Source organism: Castor canadensis, chromosome 6 (assembly GCF_047511655.1).
Source record: "Castor canadensis chromosome 6, mCasCan1.hap1v2, whole genome shotgun sequence".
Classification (NCBI taxonomy): domain Eukaryota; kingdom Metazoa; phylum Chordata; class Mammalia; order Rodentia; family Castoridae; genus Castor; species Castor canadensis.
Window position 1 is genome coordinate 78551065 of NC_133391.1, and position 8708 is coordinate 78559772.

The 8708-nt window shown below is 39.2% G+C and overlaps 1 pseudogene; it reads left to right on the top strand.

Moving 5' to 3' along the window:
• Positions 1–6878: 6878 nt before the first annotated feature.
• On the top strand, positions 6879–8111 carry LOC109674318 (protein transport protein Sec61 subunit gamma pseudogene; annotated as a pseudogene).
• The last annotated feature ends 597 nt before the right edge of the window (positions 8112–8708 follow it).

Below are 8708 nucleotides of genomic sequence, written 5' to 3' on the forward strand. Positions count from 1 at the left end.
ACTTCAACTTTGGCTCCCCAAAGGGGAGGGGCAGCCATGAGGCTGCTAAAGTGACAGCCATGAGGTAAGCTAGGCAGGTCTGGTGACAAAAGACTGACCATCCAAACCACAAGATAAATCCACGGTTCCTATAAGCCTTAAATCCAGTGCTGGGTTTTGTCGTGACAGTGACAACTCCTGCATGGTAGGCCAGTATTTGAGAAGAACTAATTTTGTTGCTTCCCATACCTTGGAGAGATATATCCAATTACCATCCTGTACCTCAAATATCAATACCTCAAATATTGCTGAAGATGGGCTGAGTAGTTGCTCTGCTTCCTTCCACTGAATGTGCCAGGCTGTGTAATAAACCACCTATCCCTGACCTTAAAAAAAAAATCCCTGAATACAGCACAGAAGAGATATCTATCCCAACACATAAACAAACTGCATCTAAGAAACACAAGAAATATGAAAAAGAAAGGCAATGTGATTCCTACAAAAATTCAGAACTCTTCAATAACTGAATTCAAAGATACTGAAATGGTGAAATCCCAAAGAATTTGAAAGCCTAGTTTTAAAAATGACCAATGACCACAAAGAGGACCCAAGGATTCAAATAAACACATGAGTGAAGAAATCAATTTAAGACCTGCATGAGAAAGTGAATAATTTGCAAAAGAAATGCAACATGATGGATGAGGAATTCATCAAAGTTAGAGAGTCCGAAAAAAATTGAAATCTTGAAACTTAAAAGCTTGATAAATCAAATTTTAAAATCCAATAAAGGGGGAACAAGATGTCAGGATAGAAGTTTCCACTATTTTGACTCCATAACTGAGAAGAGTTGGGTAACACGGGAGAGACAGCATTCTGAAGAGAAAAAAAGAGGAAGAGAATCAGGAACTATGGAATAAGTAGGCAGATAGTAGAAAAGCACATCAATACAGAGCCAACAGAGAAAAGCAGCAAATAGTTCCAAGCCCCATACATGCCTCCCCTAGAGGGTAAGGGGAAGCTAAAGGAGTGGTTACAAGGTAAGTTAGATGGCCCTAATGACAAGCTGGCAATTCTAGTTGCAGGGTAATCCCGCATCTCCCACAAGCCTTAAATCCAGTGTGAAGATTTGATGAGAAAGTGACTGCTCTGGTATGGAATGCTAGCATCAGTGAAAAAAGACATTCTGTCACTCTCCTCATCTCTGAGAACTATAGCGATATACCATCTTGAAAGAGGACCTACTATTTGAACTGAACTACTCTGGAGGCTTAAAAACAAGGAATAATCGTGGTTCATGGAGACTTGGGATATCCTGCCACAGTGACTAGGTGGGAGATGGCCACAAAAAGTAATTATGGAGAAGGAGAAGGTCTAATATGGCTCTGCAAAGAAGTTTAAACAGCTGGGAGCTCCAGCAGTGAATATATGGTGATCAGGGTCCTCTCTCTCTAATGAGGAGTAAGTCCCATTGCCTGAGAGTTTGGGTAAAAACAAAGCACTGAGCCTATAGCTGGCATAGTATTTGGCCTCCAGGGCCTGCCTCCTGGCTATCTGTGTTGGGTGCTAGATGGGTCTGAGGGCCCTGAGCCAAGACCCTCCAGATTATGTGATATCCACAGCTTCCTCCATCCCCCTCCTCCGCCAATAAGGAGGCAAACTGCTGGGCAGGGTCTGAAAGCACTGAGACCCTTCTCCAGGAACTGCATCCTGATGTGTATTTACTGCCAGGTAAGACTGAGGATCCTGAGCTCATGCCCTCAGAATCATGTGATTTCCACAGCCTTCTCCCCCACCAGAGAGGTAAACTGCTGGGCAGAGTCTGAAAGCACTGAGGTCCACTTCCAGGAATTGTGTGTGTATTTATGTGTGTGTCTGCTGCCAAGTGGGACCAAGGGCCCCAAGTCCAAGCTCTGAATCATGAGATTTTCACAGCCTCCTCTTCCTCCTCCCTTTTCTTATTGGGAAATGAACAGCTGGACAGGGTCTGTAACATTAAGATCAGTAGACAGAGGTCCCTCAGTTCTCCCCTAGTCAATGCAAAACTCTGTTTGCTCCCCCATTTACTGATACATTCAGGGACCAACCCTTCCCTTTCTAATTTATGGAATAGTTTGAGAATCACTGGGTTACTTCTCTTTCAATGGTCCATCAGAATCGAGCAGTGAATCAACTTGGTTCTGGTGGTGTTTTTGTTGTTGTTGTTGTTGTTGTTGTTGGGACACTATTACTGCTCCAATTTCATTGCTCATTATAAATCTGTTTGGGTTGTTTATATCTTCTTGATTTAATTTTGGTAAGTCATATATGTCTACAAATTTATCTATTTCTTCTACATATTCCAACTTATTGGAATATAAGTTTTCAAAATATTCCCTAATCGTTCTCTGGAGTTCAGTGATATCTCTCTTTTTACCTTTAATTTTATTAACTTGGGTCTTCTCTCTTTCTTTTAGTTAATTGGGTTAAGGGTTTTTCAATCTTGCTTATCTTTTCCATGAACCAATTCTTTGTTTTATTTATCCTTTCTACAGAGCCATAGTAATAAAAGCAGCCTGGTACTGGAACAAAAACAGGCATATAGCAGTACCAGTGACTCACTCCTATAATCCTAGCTACTCAAGAGGTAGAGATCAAGAGGATCACAGTTTGAAGTAAGACCCAAGAAAATAGTTTGTGAGAAAAAAAATCACCAAAAAGGGGCTGGTAAAGTGGCTTAAGTGGTAAGAACACCTGCCTTGCAAGAGTGATACCCTGAGTTCAAACCCCAGTGCTGCCATAAAAAAAAATCAGATGTATATGAGTGGAATAGAATAGAATATCCAGAAATTGATCCATGTGGATACATTCACCTGGTTTTCAACAAAAGTGCCAAACATATATATTAGAGAAAACACAGTCTCTTCAATAATAAGTGTTGGGAAAACTGGAGGAATAAAACTAGCTCTCTATCTCTCACAACAAATTTGGCAAGGATACAGGGGAAAAGGAACCCTTATACATTGTTGGTAGAAAAGTACATTAGTCCAGCCACTATGGAAATCAGAATGGAGGCTCCTCAAAAAAAAAAAACCTGAAAATCAATTTAAATGGAAAAGTGACCTTAATGTTAGACCTGAAACTTTGAAACTACTAGAGGAAAACATGGGGGAAAACACCTCAAGATATATGCATAGGCAATGACACTCTGAATAGGACTCCAATAGCTTAGGAAATATTAGAGAGTAGACAAGTAAGTTACATCAAATTGAAAAGCTTCTGCACAGCAAAGGAAACAATTACCAGGATGAAAAGAGCCCACAGAATGGGAGAGAATTTACCAGCTATTTATCTGTCAAAGGATTAATATTCAAAATACAAGCCAGATGCCAGTAGCTTACACCTGTAATCCTAGATACCTGGGAGGCACAGTGGCTTGTGCCTGTCATTCCAACATACAATTGAAGATTAAAATTGGGAGGATTTCTGTTCCAGGCCAGCCTGGGAAGATAAATAAGCAAGACCCCCCATCTCAATGGAAAAAAGCTAAGCATGGTGAATCTTGCCTATCCTTCAAGCTACAGCAAAACATGAGACTCAATCTCCTAAATAATCAGAGTAAAAAGAGCTGGAGGCCTGGCTCAAGTGGTACAGCACCTGCTGCTAGGAGAGAAACCCTGAGTTCAAGCCATAGTTCCACCAAAAAAAGAAAAAGAAGCAAGGCACTGGTGGCTCCTTCCTGTAATCCTAGCTACTTGGAAGGCTGAGATCAGAGGACCACAGTTCAAGGCCAGCCCTGACAAATAGTTCATAAGACCCCCATCTCAAAAAAATAAAATAATTAGAGCAAAATGGACTAGAGGTGTGAATCAAGCTGTAGAGTATTTGGTTTGTAAGTGTGAAGTCCTGGGTTCAAATGCCAGTAACACCAAAAAAAAGGCCAGGCATGGTGGTGCATGCCTGTAAACTCAGCACTCAGGAGGCTGAGGCAGAAGACTTGTGAGGTCAGCCTGGGCTACATGGTGGGTTCCAGACCAGCCTAGGCTACTGAATGAGACCCCCAACTCAAAAAAAAAAGAAAATATGAGGAATATAAAAATTAAGCATCCAAAGTAAAAAAATTAAACAACCAAAGAACAAATAATCCAATCGACAAATGGAACTGAACAGTTTTCAAATGAAAAAGTACAAATGGTCAATAAATACATAAAAATGTTCAACATCTTTAGCCATCAGTGAAATGCAAATCAAAACTACATTGAAATTCTATCTTACATTAGTCAGAATGGATATCATCAAGAAAATGAAAACCAGCAAATTTTGGCAATGATTCAGGGAAATGTAAATTAGTCCAGCTGCTGTGAAAATAAGTGTGAAGGTTCCTCAAAAAATCTAAAAGTATGCACAGTGACTATTACCTGTAATCTCAGCTACCTGGGAGGTGGGGATAGGCGGATCAGAATGTAGGCCAGCCCAGACAAAAAAATTAGTAAGAACTTGTCTCAAACAATAAGTGTGATGGTGTGTTCCTGTCTGTAATCCAGAATATGGGAGGCAGAAGTAGGAGGATCATGGCCTCAGGTTGGCCCCAGGTAAAAGCATGAGACTTTATCTGAAAAATAACTAACGCAAAAATGGTTGGAGTAGGTACCAGTGGCTCACACCTATGATTCTAGCTACTCGGGAGGCAAAGATCAGGAGGATCGTGGTTTGAGGCCAGCCACAGGCAAACAGTTCACAAGACCCTATCCAGAAAATACCCAATACAAAAAAGGGCTGGTGGTGTGGCTCAAGTGGTAACAGTGCCTGTCTAGCAAGCATGAGGCCCTGAATTCAAACCCCAGTACTGCCAAAAATGGTTGGGGATGTGGTTCAAGTGGTAGACTGTTTGCCTAGCAAGCAAGAAGCCCTGACTTCAAACCTCAATACCATAAAAAAGACAACTAAAAGTTGAATTACTGTATGATCTAACCACATCACCTCTGAGTGATACCACAAATAATCAGTCAGCTTGCTATAGAGACATAAATCATGGCACTATTCACAATAGCCAAGTTAATAAATCTGCCTAGTTGCCCAACAACAAATGAAAGGATAACAAAAATATGATATATAAACAATATGCTTTTATTCATCTATTTAAAAAGACTGAAAGTACATTATTTATAGGAAAATAGAAGTGTGTTGGAGCCAGCAGTGGGACTATGCATGTGGGAGTTGACATCTGGCCTTGTGAGAAAGCTCCAAGGAACTGAGGCAAAAGTCTCAGACCAGACCTTGCCTGTGTGAGTTGGTATCTGGCCTTGTAAGAAATCTCCAAGGAACTGAGGCAAAAGTCTCAGGATCAGACTGTGCCTGTGTGATCTGGTACCTGGTCTTGTGAGAAAGCCAGAGATCCAGAAGAACAGTATTCAAGGTTCCCAGATGGCTTCATGTCCTTCAGAAGTAAATAAGAAAGTTATGCTGACTGTGTGCATCTCCTGCTTCTCTGTTTCCATTTTAAAGAAGACATAACAAAGAGTTAATTTTAACTGTGCTTCTTTGTACTAATGTAACCTTGACACATAATACTTGGCATGCTTTTTCTGACCAAATGCTCTCTGTGTAAAAGGAGTTTATAAAAGCAGTAGTATGCTTCATTAGAGTGGCTATTGAGCAGGACTCAGTAGTCCTCCCATTCTTTTACAGCTTTGGTCACCCAGGTTCCACCAGTAAATGGCTTACAGAAGTGGAGATTGTCTTAAGCAAAATAAGCCAAGTTCCACAAAAACAAGGATGACATGTTTCCTTTCATATGTAGAAATTATGGAGGGCACAATGTGTAAGTAAAAGGGGAATCACTAGGGATTCAAAATTCAAAAAGGACAAGAGGGGTGGATGTGACCAATGTACATTATATTCATTATAGAAATATTGTAATGAAGTCCATTACTTTATACGATTGATATGTATTGATAAAAATTGCAATCTCAAAACAAAAACTGAGATTATACCTATTACAATAACTAAAATTCAAAACACTGACCACATCAAGGATGTGATCCACAAGGATGTGGATCAATAGGATTTCTCAGTCATTGCTTGTGATAATGCAAAATGATATTGCTACTTTGTCACACAATGTGACATATTCTTACCAAATTAAACACTGACTTAGTAAATAATCCAGCAACCATGATTTAGGTATTTACCATAATGAGTTGAAAACTATATCCACATAAAAACATCCATACAAGTATTTATAGCCACTTTATTTATAATTGTCAAAAATTGGAAACATTCAAGATTTTTTTGAATAGGTTAATGAATACTCAAAATGTGGCACATTGGTAAAATGAAATATTACTGAATAATTTTAAATGAGCTATCATGACTGCGAATGTTATGTAGTAGTAGAGTTCTTGCCTGTGCACAGGCCCCATATAGATCTCCAACATTGCAAAAAGCAAAAAGAGATATCAAGAGAAACTGACATAAGCAAGATTGTGGATGTAATGATTTGAATATGATATGTCCTCCACAAACTCACATGTTAAACACTTGGTCCCCAGATGGTGGAATTATTTTGGGAGGTTCTGGAAACTTTAGGAGGAGGGGCCTAGCTGCAGGAAATAGGTCACTGGGGGTGGATCCTTGGGAGTATCTTGTCATTGGCCCCTTCCTGTCCTGCTCTCTGATCCTATCTGCCATGAGGTGAACAACTCTCCACCACATGTTCTCATTGTTATGATGTTCTGCCCAAAACACATGAAGCCAAACCATGAACTAAATGCTGTTAAACCATGAGCCAAAATAAAATCTTTCCTCCAAGTTGTTCTCTCAAGTATTTTGGTCCCAGTGATGCAAAAATAACTAACACAGTGGAGTAGTAGTTTTCAGGGTTTGCCTCTTCAATAAGCACCAATTTGAACAGCCTTTTACACATGAAGCATGAGGTGAGGATTATAGTACCTAGGTAGAGCCACAAGATGGCTCCCATAACCCCAGGTTATAGGTCATGTCACACAGATCCATACACAGGCCTATCCACAATGACCTAAGCTCTAGGATCACTTTATTGGACCCCAGTATCAGGAAGCCATTACAGATTCAGTAGTAGGTATCAATCTAGTCCTGATAAAGACATAAATCTTGCCTCAGAACCGGGCTATACCCCACAGACTAAGGTGTAAGGTCCCTCTTAGCATCCCATGGAGCCAGACTATTTCCTACTGACCCAAGTCCTAGGCATGTCTGCCAACTGCCTATACACCAGGACAGCCTGCCTAAGGAATCCACCAGTTGACTACCTAGAATCTCTGAACAGAATATCAGCAGATACAAAATTAACATACAGAAATCAGTAGCCTTCCTATATATCAACAATAAACAGACTAAGAAATAAATCAGGGAGACAGTCCCATTCACAATAGCCCCAAAAACAATAAACTGCCCTAGAATAAATTTAGTTTCCTTAGAAGGAAACTAAAGACCTTTTTAATGAAAACTATAAACCACTGAAGAGAGAAATTCAAGAAGACATCAGAAGATGGAAAGATTTCCCATGCTCATGGATCAGTAGACTTCACCTACAATAAGTGCTAAAAGAGAGTTCTTCAACTTGAAATGAAAGGATATGAATTAGCAACATGAAAGTATAAAACTCATTGTAAATGTAAGAATATAATCCAAATCAGAATACATGAATATTGAAATGTTATTGTATAATCACTTTTAAAAGTCAAAAATAGGTTTTGGAGAGAAGATGGTGGATTGCTGACACACACCACTTTCCTGTGTGTCCACAAACCAGAAATAAAACTTCAAGTGCATGGTATCAAGATTGGCAAGTTAGTAAGTCAAGGGATGGCACTAGTGAAAGATGAGGTGGATAGTAACTAGAGAAAATTTTAAAAACCAAACTTTAAGTCTCTAAAAATAACAAAGTAGTGACCTGGCAGATAGTCAACAATCATTGATCAGGTAATGTAGTCTGTTGAGTCAAGTCAGCAGTTTGTAAAGGATTCAGTTCAGATGGTTAAAAGATGCACCAAACCTGACAGAAAAGAATTCCAGAAGATTGCCATGCAACAGCAATAGGATTTGCCATAATGGAATTCACTGGCTTTGTAAAATTGATCCATATCCCTATTAATAACATCATTGTGGATGGCTGAACACGTTTTGAAGAGATTTCCATCTTCAGAATTAGTGAACAGCTGGGGGTTTGAGAAGCTCATGAGTAAAAATTTGTGTAAAAATAAAAGGGAATAGGACATGGAATGAGGTATTTCAACTGCTGACAGAAAATAAATTTAAATCTACATTACTCTATTCAGCAAAGCTATCATTCAAAATGGAATGAGAAACACAAACCTTTCATAATAAACAGAAACTAAAACAATTTATTGCCATTAAACCAGCATTCCAGAAGATACTGAAAGGAATCCTACACAGAGTAGATAAAGACAAACATAGCCATGAAAGTATGGGAACAAATAAATCCCATGAGATAAATAGATATATAAATGAAGAGTAGAAAGAATCAAACACTAAAAACAAAACAAAAAAATGAAACAAAATGGCAGGAATTACCACATGCATTTCAATATTATCACCAAATGTTAATGGTCTCAACTCCCCAATCAAAAGACATATATTGGTGACCTGAATTAAAAAGCAAGACCCAAGGATTTGTTGCCTACAAGAAACTCATCTCACTGACCAAAAAAAAAAAAAAGTTGGCATAGGATGAAAGAAGTGTGGGAGAGAGA